The 14445-nt window shown below is 40.4% G+C and overlaps 1 long non-coding RNA gene across 1 annotated transcript; it reads right to left on the bottom strand.

Moving 5' to 3' along the window:
- Window positions 1-484: 484 nt before the first annotated feature.
- Window positions 485-14398, bottom strand: LOC147754113 (uncharacterized). The gene is made up of 2 exons (XR_015318208.1): window positions 7166-14398; window positions 485-2757 (listed from the first exon to the last, which is right to left on the bottom strand). It is a non-coding gene; the product is annotated as an uncharacterized LOC147754113 (long non-coding RNA).
- Window positions 14399-14445: the final 47 nt, after the last annotated feature.

The following is a 14445-nucleotide window of genomic DNA, read 5'->3' on the forward strand; positions in this document are numbered from 1 at the left end:
GAGTCGGGATCGGTTAACCATAATAACATTGTCAGATAACAGCGTTCTTTATCATCTTGTCTTTATTTATATTATTTATAAACTTCTTTCTTATGTACATTATTATTATTATTACATAGTACAACATTCTTTATACTACTATATATATATATATATATATGTATAAAATGAATGAGGATGAACTATTCTTTATAAGTGTCTTAAGTTGTACTCAGTTTTTGGCACCACATCTTACTTATCTTTAAGTTGTACTCTCAAACAACTAGACTTACATACACCTCAGAGTCATCATACACCTCATCTCTTATTGTACAAAACATAAGAATTGGCAATAGGCCTATTTCCAGTACTTCAAAAGCACAATGCTCACAGAACTTCACAACTCACATCAATTTCCACAAATTACTATGTTTTTCTTCGATTTAAGGACTAAGTGATCCCCCATATTGAGTCTTGTGATGTCTTCTTCTCGATAGCACAACTCTGAAAAAAATACTGTCGAACCGAACAGTGTCGGCGACGCGCGACTAACTCTAACGAAGTGAGATCGCGATCCTTAGTCAATAATATGTAACATACAGCTATAAACACCTCTGCCATGAACATGCCAACATGAAGCGTTCACGACATAGACATCATACAACGACCATTCGCTCATGTGAGTCAATGGATTTTGAATCAATAATGAAATAACAAACTAATACTAGTAGTAATAGTTACTACTACTACATTATTATTTTATTGTTAATTATTATTTTATTATAGTAGTAACAATAAAAATAAAGTTATAAATCTACTACTAAATTATTGTTTATTACACATTACTAACACTTTTATTAACACATTTACTATATACTATATATGTACTTTAAAATTATATTTTATATAATAATTAGGAACTATACTATTTTTTGGAACTATTACTATTTTGATAGTGTTACTATTACTACTGATAGCCTTTTCATACCTCATATCTTCATATCTTTTCATAATGTCCCTCTCTTACTCTTGATCTATCCTTAATCCTCGATACTGTTTTTGATATCTTTTCATAATGTCTCTCTTACTCTTACTCTATCCTTTATTCTTTCTCTTATCCTTTTTTTCATAAATCTATCTCTTATCCTCTCTATCCTTTTTTTCATAATGTCCCCCTCTTACTCTTGATCTATCCTTAATCCTCTCTTATCCTTTATCCTCTCTTGATCTATCTCTCTTACTCTTGCTCTCTACTCGATTTATCCTTCTTACTCTTGACCTATCTCTCTTACTCCTGCTCTCTTATCCTTTATCCTCTTTTATTCTTGATCTATCCTTTATCGTTTGTGTTCATAATCTATCTCTTACCCTTGATCTATCCTTTATCCTTCGTATTCATAATCTACCCTTTGTATTCATAATCTATCCTTTGTGTTCATAATGATAATATGATAATCTTCTTATCTTTTCATAATGTCTCTCTTACTCTTGATCTATCCTTTGTAAACGTCTTTTCATTATATAGATCATTATTATCCTTGTTATTCAGGCTGTAGAGATACATTTCACTGGCGTGAATCGCCTAGAAATTTGGCAAGAAGAAGGAGATTCATGCTTTCTCTAATCCAGATATGTCGTGCATCAATACATCATTAAATCAATTGAGTATGTACAAATACGAAGTTATCAATTATCTAAAACAAGATACATGGCTTCTACAGTTTAGAAGTACTCAAAAGCTATTTGATTAAGGCTCTATATTACCTAAGAAGAACCACTAGCGGAGGCTTTGACAGCAAATTTTTAATTTCACCATTTTGAAAATCAACGCGTCATTTGATTGGGTAATCCTGTACAACTTTCAAATTTTTCTCATCTTCACTGCGAATCAAAATGTGGTTCTTCCACACTGTGAAGATACGATACAGTGAAGCTATATACGTCGAATATCGATTACCCTAATTCAAGTAGATTTCGTAGGCCTTTAGATAACAAGGCTATACAAGAGCCGCTTCTAATACCTCCGACGCCATTGTGAAAACTGTTAAATTTTTGTTTTTACGAAATTTAACAGTTAGGTATATAATTTTTTTTAATTTTATTCTTAGCTTAGTAAGAGTAAATGATCATGATGAAAGATCTATAGATAAGATAATAATCTATAGATCTTTCATCTTCACATTCGATTTATGTAGTGAAAGATAATAGAAAATGGAAAAAGAATATGAGGATAAGAAAAGATCACAGCGTATAAAAACGAGTGACGCAAGTTCACTCGTTTCATGTCACTCGTTTTTTATACGCTGACGAATATATATTCTATAATCTTTCATCATGATCTATGAAGATCTTTTATATTCATATGATCTATCAATCAAGATCTCATTATATAGATCTTTCCATCAAGATCCCTCATCATAATCTATCAAGATCATTCGTCACGACCTATCAGATCTTTCATCATCTTGTTGTCGATCTGATATTCTTGTTCTCCTGTTCCATCTCCTTTGTTGTTCATCATCTTCCGATCTGATATTGTTGTTGATCTGATTCTTGTGATATTCTTGTTTATCATTGAAAGGTAAAGGTAGAAGGGTGAAAAGTAGTAGGGTAAAAAGTGAATATAGTCCGATCCCCTGAGTCGTTTACTGTAGCATTTGCTGTCGTCACCCGCCGGACCACTACACACACATCAGCCAAGAGAGCACATCGTCTGTTGTCGCCAAACGTTTATCTCGTTAACACGATGCCGTCGCTAATGGCCACCACTAGCCGCTGCTGTTTAAATAGGGGAAAAGCAAAACAAACTTTTTAGGGATAGATTAACAGATGTCCTCAGGGCTTTTTCAGAGAACCTTCGCTCGTTCCATCGACTGGTACAGTCGAACGTTCAGAACTCATTTTTCGTCAAGTGTCGTTGAATTGAAACTATAAGAACTGAGTAAGAGGGGCATAGGAAATAATTCGTCGCATATCAAGCATGTGAAACGCCAGTTTCCAGGCAAGACAAAATCGTTCCCTGGCGGGCAAATGGACATTAAAATTTCCAACTTTAATGTTTTTTTTTTATTTCAGTTTTCCCAAAATAATTGCTGCTTTCGTATGAGTCATCTGTCAGGTGCTCACACCCTGTATTATATGTGTCGAGGAACCTCTGTCGTGGTGCTTCTGCTGCTGCATGCGCCGCTTTTTTCTGTTGGTGCTTATTAATCCACAACCACTCCTAGCAGTAATAAGATCTATCTCTCGTGCCGTCGTATTGTTACCATATCAAGTCGAACAGTCTAGCGACTTCATCTACCTCGCCAGTGACCATGAGGCCATCATGCCACGCACTTACCTTTGTGGAGGCGTTACTGCTGTTGCTCGCAAACTCTTTAATGCTTTCTACCACTTCTCTATACACCGGTACCAAACCATATGACATAAATGAGCGTGGGGGGGGGGGGGTGCGGAACAACTTCAACAACAAATTCAGCGTCAGTAGTAAGTGACAACCACAAAATTCACCCTACCAGCACAGCTTAAAAACACTGATCAGAACAGCCCCCCTTGACTTATAATCTGTTGTTCCCTTTCCCCACTTATGTATATATATATATATATATATATATATATATATATATATATATATCTCTTTCCTCCAGGCTGGCTAGGGTGGCTGTGGAGATAAATTTTTAGCCGAAAACGTCGGCGCATCGATAAAAAAAAAAGTTTATCAGGACGACAACAGAAAAATGACTCGGTACAGGTCGGCCGTTCGTGATCAGGTTCAGCTCTTAATAGATATATGTAGACAGTAGCGCATGAACTAACGAGATGTTACCATATGCCGGTAATGTAGTGTGCGAAGAGACACCAAAGAGACAAATCGGCTAGAGGCATAAACACTAACTACGTTTTTTAGACGATGGCTAAAATGGGAAGGCATAAAGAAAATTCTGATCTGGGTTTCACCTTTTAACTTATTCCAAGCTCGTAACTTTTGTTTCAAGCTTGTGCGTGGTGGGTGGACAGATTAGTTCACGAAGGGCGCGTCCTACGCCATTATAAGGTAACCATTCAATGAAGCCCCTGAATAAAGGAGACACTGCATTGTAGTGTGCCTTACTTCCCGCCATATATTGCTACGACTGTTATACGTACCTAGACTACGTTAACGTTGCGCTACTACGTACTATATTGATCGTAATATGTTATCTGGTGCCTGCGGATAAGATGATTATTGGCTATCTCTTCTAAGTGCATTGGCAACTCAGACATATTTGCATCTCGCTTCTAATCTAAATCAGCTAGCTGAGGTCATACGCTGCTAATATCGGTATCACTTGCGCCCACCGGCAAATGACAGATCAGCCACTTACTTAAGCATTAGTTACGTTAGCCTTGTTCATGCATACGTGCTCTTCTCGCTTGTCTGGGGCTTAAGTTGGTGACGATTTCGTTCGAACACATTCTAACCGTCGTCTAAAATAGACCGGATGGCTGCTTGGTTCTTCGTTTGACCTCAAAGTACGGGCTACGGGTTATTTCAAACCATGGGCAAAAAGCCCCGTAGCAGTAATGATAGTTCTTTACCCGTACTCTGGCCCTGAGGGGAATCTGATATCTGAAGTAACTCCTCATTACGTTGGCTATCCAGTCAGCTAGTATATCCACCGCGATTCGACAGATAGCGAATAGCGGAAACTGGCCAGCAGCCTACCAGCGCTGCTGTCACTGCTTCACTGAACTTCTTGCAGACCCACGCCGATGCTAGGTACGTCGACGTAACTGTAGGCATACGGCGAATGAGCCAGGCATCGTAAAGATGGTAGCATATTACACCCGCAGATTGACGACTGGCTTTTTTTCTGTACGTCTCATCCTTACAATTTCATTCTATCTAATATTTCTTGGGTTTTTTTAAATCTTTTTGGTATCAACAAGAGATCGTTGATTCTCGGTGAGTTAGAGAACGGACATCTCTAGTTTTCTATGTATAAATAATCTATAAACAAGTCGCCCGACGAGTCAATTCCCGAACTGTCTGTTTATAAAATTCGTTCAACCCTCAGCTCTCAGTTAAGGTCGAGCTACTCGAGCGATGCAATTGGATGATACTAGCGATACGATAAGATAGGCAGCGTAAACACGGCAGACTACGCCCGGCGATAGACATATGCGAAGACAAGTAAAATGCATGAGAACCTCACTTTTTTCGGTCATGATGACCAGAAACAATAAGCGCGGTGGGCCAGGACCGCTTGAATACGAGGAAGATATCGACGCACTCTACTTGTCGTAACGATAGAACTGAAACAAAGCCTTATAGGTCAGACAGCTAAATAGCGGAGAAGAGCAAAAGAAAGACTAAAAATTGTGCTAATGGCAGCAGCAGAAACAAAAATGTGACCCAATTTAGTTAATTGCTTGCCACTTACATATCATAAAGGTACAATGGCACACTACGAATGACGCACTCTGGATTCGATCAGGCTTATGAACGAACAAATCGCTGAGTCATAAGCTTATCCACGTAGACGAAGTCTACTGAAATTCATATATACACAGAAACAGCCCTAAATAAATATAATAAAAAATAAATAAATACATAAATCAAGTAAATCAATACAAAATAAAAACAGATAATTCACTGTCAGTATAACACTACGTACCAGAATCACGCGTTTCTGTATGTACTGTCATTTATCGTAGGACAATGGGACGATAAGGACCAGGATTATAAATCATACTATCGAATACTGGATGTCATTGTCACGGGTTGCTAAACCGCTGGGCATACGAGTCGGTAACATTGAAGCCACTGAATTCGTTCTAATCGTGATCGCTCAATAACGTGAACAGGGTCTGTTATGAGTACCACTGAAACACGAAACAGCCTGCTAATTAATAATATGTAATAACGAAAGAAGTGGCTGTCGTACTCGAGCAAACGAGCGATTGTTATATTGGTCAGAAAACTCTTAGCCGATATGTCCATACATAATAAGCGAACGAACCAGCGGTACAAACTCCGCAATAGTATACCTCGTACGTAATAATAATAATGGTGGCTTTCGCACTGCGACAGCCGATGGTGCCTTTTACCAGTGTAACATTGTACTCTTGTAAGAAATCAAACAGATATTGGTTTTGTTAAGATAACACATGAGAGATCGGAAGTCTGCTCAAGGGAATATTGCAAGTTTGATCGGGGTGAAAGTTCAAATTAGTTCGTACAACTTCATTGGTAACTACAACATAGATGAGTAGTCCTAACCAACTTACGCCTGAAGGTCACGAGAATTTGGATGTATCGGAAAACCGATGACATACAGTGCGACCACATTTCCTTTTTGTGTGCTGGACTTTCAGTAACTACTAACATGGGGGCTAACTGATGAAAATCATTGAACCATCGTCGCTTTGAATACGCTCACAACGTTTGAACACCGTCAGGGGAGGCAAACATCTCTTTGGATAGTTCGAATAAACTCGTATATTGCTCACGTATCGATTTTCCATTGCAATTTACACAAATAAAACGGCTGATTCGCGCTAAATTCTCTTAAAATTAAAAAAAAGGATTCGTCAAGCAGCTTCCAGAATAAAATATGAACTGATTTTTCCTTCAACCTAAGGCGGCGCCAGTACCACGTCATGGCTATTATCGCTCAAATGCAGATGACACAATGCATAAATGCACGCATCGAAGCTCTTGCTTACGCAGACCCAGCTGCGTCCGACATCTGCCAATCCAAACCGACCTTACGACCCATCCTACTGAAAGGTTTCGATAGTTTTATGTATGGTTTTATCAGGACTGGTGACTCTTTGTTAGGAGTAGCAGTGCCCGAATTGAACTTAAATGTGTCGCTGCTGCTATTCGCCTAGACTGCTACAGCTGTGGCATTTGCTGTTACCACTATATATATGGACGAAAGTGCCAATTTGGCTTACTGTATGGGTATATGTAGAAAAAGAATTCAATAATAGACGTATATTCCAACGTCTGGTACCGTCAGGTCAAGCAGCATCGTTGAGATATACTCAAAAGTATATCTCAACGATGCTTTTCTCAAAAAGAAATATGCCCATCACGTTCTACTCGAGTAATTTTGTGTGAGCAGAGAACAAATATAAATAGTTAATGATATCTTTTATATGAACATGTGGATAATTACAAAACGGTAATTGACCTCACCTTAATCGATCTCTGGTACGTATAGGTGGCATTTTATATCCTACAGTAGCTCTATTCCTTTTCAAACTTATAGGAATATCTTTAAACATGGAGCCGTCGATTCAAAATAACTGTATATTTTCACAGAACTGTGTGTATATTAACAGGTTTCACATGGGGACACGAGGTTATATCAGGTGATTATTAGTCTTCGAATATATATTCGAAAACTATTAGACTGTTCGCCCGTTTTCTGCCTGCCCAAAGGGCTTCCGGCGAAGAGCTATTCGTTTTTTCTTCGTATTAACACACATCTGCGTTCGTTAGGCAACGACGAAAATCAGCAGCAATTACAGAGAACCTGTTGTGGCGCTCGATGTGCTTTATCCTCTCTGTTCTGTTCTGCCTGGTTCTGTTCCGGCTTTGCCATCATCGTCGTATTGCGGCTAACGTCGCGCCGGCGTAACGAACGCTCTTGCCGCTTTTGCTACCGCTGGGTTTGAATGACTTGACTCGTATGAGGATCATCTATTGGGCCATGGTTAATTGCTGCTGATGATGATGCTGGCCGCTGGGTTCGAGGGTAGACCAGCCGCTGACAGTCTATTCTATTATTACTAAGCCATGATCGTTTTACCCTACGCTAGCGATTGCAGTAGCAGCTCAGCTCCGCTGCGAAATTCCGGTGACGTGTGGATGTCAACGGTTCATCGCTGGCCGACTGCAGTTAGAGTCTGCGGCTGCTCAGTGTCGCCACTGACATTGACGCTATCCGAGCGGGTCACGTTTAAGCCTCTTTTGTGCTACAGTCGGCTATCGGTGTGCCGTTAGTTACAGCCGCATTGGGAACAATACTCATATATAGTCTGTCACAGTAGTCAGCAATGGACGTATTGTCGACATGGTAAAATCGAATAGATGTATCAGGTGATTCTGAACGTTCGGGACAGCCGCACAAGGTGCCACCCCGTTAATAGCTTCGAACCGGAGTAACATGGGCGAAATCTGTCCGTTTAAACCAATTGTCAAATTGTTTTGACACTTTTTTTTCGCTTTTAGTGATCTTTCGGCTATGAGTTGCAAGGATCGTTGCTACATTTCAGTGCTTGCCACCCATATATTAGACATACAATAATAAATACTGGCGTCTGGTGCCATCGAACGCCGACTACTATTACCCGTCCGCGATCGGCCGCCGGAAATTCGTCAATTGAGCAAATCCTAATCCGAACAGTCGCCACCACACGGGTTCAGCAGTCGAGCATTCGATTATACTAATAATGGCCCTGACCACAAATTGTAAATAAATAAACACGACCATAGACCTATTGGATATGCATCATTGATAGTAGTTTGGTCTTTTTGATCACAACTTAAGTTTACTTCATATAGTTTACCAATAAATAGAACGCACGATGCGATTCAAGGACCAACACGCATTTTATTGCCCTGCTGCAGTAGTAGCATGGGTTTAAAAAAGTACGGCATTGCTCGTGATAGTTTACGTACACGACAGCTATGAGGCGCCCCTGATTCCTATAATGGTTGATATCCCCTAACTGCTTTACTTGTCTCCATTGCGAGTTATCACAGAAACTTATGGAGTCATGTAGTTATACGACTCTACACACTATGCAGCTACCGCAAAGTATTTGTGTAGAAAAACAAAGTGGTGCTTTTTCTTCTTTCATTCCAGGTATACTAGACACGCATATCTAACATATACACATATATATTTTGCAGAAGCAAACGACAGGGGGCTAAATCATGATGATATAGTGACGTGCTGTGGTGACGACGGGGTGATGCTCTGGGAGATGAAACGCAACGTCGACGCTGAAGCGAGAGGGTCATCTTGCCGCGAGACTGACACGGCTGGCCCAAATTACTAACCCGTAGACGAACCGAGAGCCCAACGACATCATCATTGTCGTCGTCGTCGTTGACGTTAGCCCCTTTTTCTACGAAGGAAAATAAGGGCAAAACAGTTCTGTGTAGACAAAACTCCGCTCTATACAACAATGCGTACAACGAAGGAGACGTCGGCTTTTTAAATTATTTGGCGTTGACTTATAATAATATCAGTAACTACGTGAGCGAGCTGAACTTTGTACTACCTGTACCAACGACTTAGCCTATTTCTTTGTTACAAAATATTTGTGAGGTCAAAATCGAGGAGGCATACCTAAAGTATAATGCGTTTTAATAGGAACTAGTAGCGCATCTGTCTGTCTGAGCATATGCATATATATGGAACCATTTTTTTTTCGTTAATTGGTATTTTGCTGCCATTTAGCTCCGACCGAGGGTTGTTTACGTAAATCCCGAATAATTTCCCTTCGAAATAAGCTTCGAAAATGATTTATTTACCAAATTCCAACTGTTCCTCTCGCCGTATACCAACTACATGACGCTAGTGAACGACCATAGGAAAGTGAAAACGGATCCTTAATACAATTTGTCATGCCTCGTAAGACTGGCCCTAGTAGACATCATTTGTGTCAACCTTTTCTGCTATCCAGAGGGGCTTGGTATTAACTCTATCGTGACTCCTAATGATTGCTGAACGTCCTTCACATCAATCAGCGACCCTTCTCTTCTTAATTGATTGCGCGGCCACCTTTATATAGTACACACCGCTCGACCAACAGTCGGGGGCAGAACGGGGTATTATAGTGACTAATTCTCCGCACGCATGGGATGCGATGGCAGTCATAACTCGAACAGGGAGAAATTTCAAATAACAATAATTATAAGTAGTGTTCCAGATGAATTTCTGTAGCTACAGGAAAAATGCACAGTCGCGTCACACGGACCCGCCTGCACGTGTCATCGATGTCCATAGGCTGTGCACGCCCCTTATGACGAGAAACCGGTATTTCGTGTGTTTTGAAGCGTATATATATATATATATATATATATATATATATATATACTGTGGCATAATGTTTCAGACTACGAAAAAAATCGTCGTTCTTGTATTTTTTGTGGTGCTACTGAGACGTGCCATTGCTATTAGATTTAACATAGTGATTATTAAATAATCCAAGTAAAGCCATTGAAAACGAGTACTATCTTAGCTTTGTTCAATAGATTAGCTATGATGCTTCATCAGTCGGTCGACTAACCTCCAGCCGGTCTAAGGGCCCAGTGCAAGTAGTTGCATCTTGACGAGATCGGGTTTGAACCCAAATAGGACGAACGTTCATTCAATAGGGCATTTAATTAAAGCTGAAATTCGACTATTTTTCTGTAATGATCATTCATTAATCAACTGGCATTACTAGAGCTAAGCTATATTGCCAGCTAGATTTTGTGGTCACGGTGCATTATCAGAAACGCAGTATAGCGTTCTAACCAACAAATCGCTGGCCAAGGCTTTCGAATCGGATAACGGTAAACGGTCACATGCGAATGAAACAGCTGAAGAGCAAACGCAACGTCGGCCTGCTGTCCACTGCAGAACTAAACTTGACCTTCGACGATATCGTATGAGCTTCACGGCTTCATAGTTGATTTCTTCCAACGGGAATACTTGTACAGTCCAGCCTGGAAATTTAGCCTGTGGCAATTTTAGCGTTTCATGATATCCTAATTGACTATAACAAAATGTGTACAACCCATTATAGAAACATTTTCATCAACAATCAGCTAGAGCGTTTCTGTGACGCTCTGTGTTACCCAAACACTGTGATATCCCATAGTATAGTTGTGGCCCTGTTGTCACACGCAATTAGTCCTTCTCGTCTAACTAATTCATATGTATATCCGGGCTGTCTTGATCCTCTTAGTAATAGCTAAGCCTGATAAATTAAAGAGATGATTGGTACCTTGCTGAACGCCTTTGACTTCAATAATCTTCTCCTCAAGAAGAAAAAATTAACTATAACTTGCCACACCTTTAATAACTTGACCGGTTTTTCATACCGTCATTCGTTAGAAACTCGGACAACTTTGCGGCGGGTCGAAAGATTTTAATTACAGCAAGCAAAGCAACGTTACATACTAGACGTACTCTTTGTTTACCGTTTCGACATTGAAGACGATGGTCTGAGATCTTGTTGCCCTGTGGACCACTTGTTGTTTCCTTAAACGTTAAAACAATCGGAATTACACGGCCTTTGTTAAAAATTATTTTCACCCTTTTATGTTTTCATAATGTAAAGCTTTGAGCAATTACATATTGAACCGGTAGGGATTGTATTGTTCATGCGAAGGAGCTTCGGTGATCACAGCAGCTTGTTCTGTTGTTTCAGGTTGTGGGGTAAATGTGTAGGTACCGTCACGCCCTCGGTAGTCCTTAACCTCTCAGCTTCCGCGCCTTCCCCTCGAAAGAATTACGCCGCTGTTACACTCCTGTCTTATCATCCAGTGAGCTCATCAATTTTCGGTAAATTTCGCCACTCGGAAATCGAAGCTTTACCCTTATATAGGTTAAGCCTTTAAACTATTAGTCTCTGGAGATACTGAATCAGGCCATATGTCAAATATACACCAAATATCATCTGCTAACATTTATTGGAAGTCAATTATTTTTGTGGATTTACTGAATAACTCTGGACACGCGAATGGTTTAAGTCACATTTAGACTAATAGTTCTGTTTTTCTGAAACGGGTTACTGTTTAGATATGGCTACGCCCGGACAGTTTCCCCGTATTAATTTACGCAGTAAATATAGAAATGCAGATATGCCCAATGTACTCCATTGAAATCTCCCTAATTTCAATATACAAATTCTTTCCTACTCACAACAAAATCGCACCCATAAAACAGATCTCCTAAAAATTTGTTCCTGATGCTTCTGGCATTTCTATTTTCCTATCGGGACCACCCCACTAGGTGCGTGTTTTATAGCCGCGAATTTGTTCGTACAGTCCCTACGCGTGTTCCGTTGTCAAGAGCGATCATTATCACCAAACGCGTAACGTTAGAATAGTAATATAATTTCCAAGACCAAGAGGCAGAACTGCCGTGTGGCTATCTGCGGCCACCACGACTTTACCACAGCTCCACTTGAGTTGCATTTGACCTGACCGCATTGCGGAGGTACGGGATAAGGCACGCCAGTCGCTTCTGGCGATTGCAAAACGCACCTGTATGACTATGAAGAAATGGCCGATGAGCGTCGTGCGCGTGCAAAATCAGGGAGAAACCAGCATTTGCAGAACGGGCTATTCTGTAGTAGAAGTAATAATTATCGGTAGGAAAATAACTATTTTATTGCAAGTCAACACCTAAGGCCCAAGCGACGACTCTCGTTCGGCGCTAATGAATCACAGGCACAGAAATACAGGGTACTACCGGCTTTTAGAGGCCCGTCGAAGGGGTCCGTGTAAAAGGTCAATGTTCTCGTTGGTGTTACTACGAGATCCTTTTACAGTATAATGCAGCGCTGGGTTAGAAGCAGCAGCAGCAGCAGCGGCAGTAAAAGCATAGCCTGACAAAAATGGCCAACTCAGTGTCTGTTAATGGTCAACACTGGCTGCATGTGGTTATGTAATAGTTTGGAAGCTTAGAAGACAGCAAAAAGCTGGCAGGCATATGGCGTCCTTGGCACAGGACAATATAAATATTACGTAATGTCGCCTACAAGTATGATAAAAGCTATTTAAATTTTAAGCAATTCCAAAATGACACAAGCTGTAAGAATGAAAAGATTCACATAAGCAGTAACCTTATTAATGATCCCACATCTATGGCCAATTCGTGGTTTTAGGCCATTTGCTGGAACTAAGTGCGCCAAGGAAAACATCTCTCGAGATGTTGAACTTGAATTAAATGGCCGATGTATACTGAAGCCGAATTCCGTGGAGAAGGGTGAAGTAGACAAGCCTGAATCAGGGCTCTTTTCTTCACAAATAGACAGAATGTCACCTACTATCATGGCAGTTCTTTCTGCCAAAAAGTAAAAATTTACAGTTAGTATACTTTTCTGTCTTTATCTTCTAGTAAACCTTTCCCGTTGCCCGAATATAGTTTTTCATTTGGCAATGGCTACGCGCATGGGAGATTTGCAATATATAATAATAGTTTCAATAGACGAACGTTAATAAATCTACATTGACACACTGAACAGCTGTCTGCACTGTTTCTGTGTATTGACTAGACAATCTGTTCGCATCATAATGCTTTCTTATCTCTATTATCTAGAGAACAGCGAACGCTTCTTCTTTGAGACTATCCTTATCATAATGTTTTTATCATACCTCATCACAATATATATGTATATGATGGTTTTTTGGTCATTGTTACTACGAATTACCCATTCTATTCCAAACCTCTAACTTACATCTAACTTTTATCCTATGACTGTTGCGTACTACCGCCTGGTAGATGTCGGCGGCCTGTCTGTATTTAAGCTAGTGATTACGGTCCGTATACTAAACGACGTTACCCGCGGGTCGTCTCGCTCAGTTTTATAAAGGTCACACTGGAACGCTGCGAAAACCGTATAGCCGGCAAAGGCGTTCGGCGACAGCCGCTCCTTAAAGAATTCACGGCACGAAACCCTAAGATGGGAAGACGTAAGTGCTGTGCAAGGCGTGCGAAATCGTGTATAAGCCTCGGTCGATCAAAAACGAGAAACAAGAGGAGCGCATAACGGTGTCGTAGCACAAATGTTTGTCTTTCTTGTTTGATCTTCGTTCGGGAAATTTTCATTCCACCAATCGGCTGGACTCATCCCATTTGGTGATCCGACCCCCGTGACCGTACAGCTAGACTTTTGTTACCATTGACTCCAATTTAACGACAATAGTACGAACAGGAAAGTGGTGAATTGAGGACCATGCAAAGGCTCAATCATTACGAGCTACGAAGATGACGTACGCACAGTGTAAGCGTTAGGCTCAGTCGTTAGTCCTGCTGACGGCGCTCGTCTGAGCACATCCTCCGACCACATCGGACCATCTGGTAGCTCTAGCGATTTGTCGAGCTGAAGCAGATAGGTGCGCTAAAATCTGCCGAACTTCTTTAATCTAATTGCAAAATACGCAGAGTTAGTACCGATTGAATTGTAAATTACTCGTGTGAAGAAGGTCGATAAGTACCAGTATAAAATTATTTCAGTGCCTCAGTGATCTCTCTATATAGGCAGCCTGGTAGATAATAATATTCTTCGTTTAAGCTTTGTACTGAATTATCACTTTCTGTTGCCCGATTCTATGTTATAGTAGAGATCACGAGGTTCTGAAGCCATTTGTCTCAGTCATATGATTAAATTCTAATGTCGACCAACAACCCCGACAACGTAAATACCCATTCGTGCAGTGACATTGCCATTCGTTCGCATGCATATATA

Source organism: Varroa destructor, unplaced genomic scaffold (assembly GCF_002443255.2).
Source record: "Varroa destructor unplaced genomic scaffold, Vdes_3.0 BEIS01000773.1, whole genome shotgun sequence".
In the NCBI taxonomy this organism is placed as follows: Eukaryota; Metazoa; Arthropoda; class Arachnida; order Mesostigmata; family Varroidae; genus Varroa; species Varroa destructor.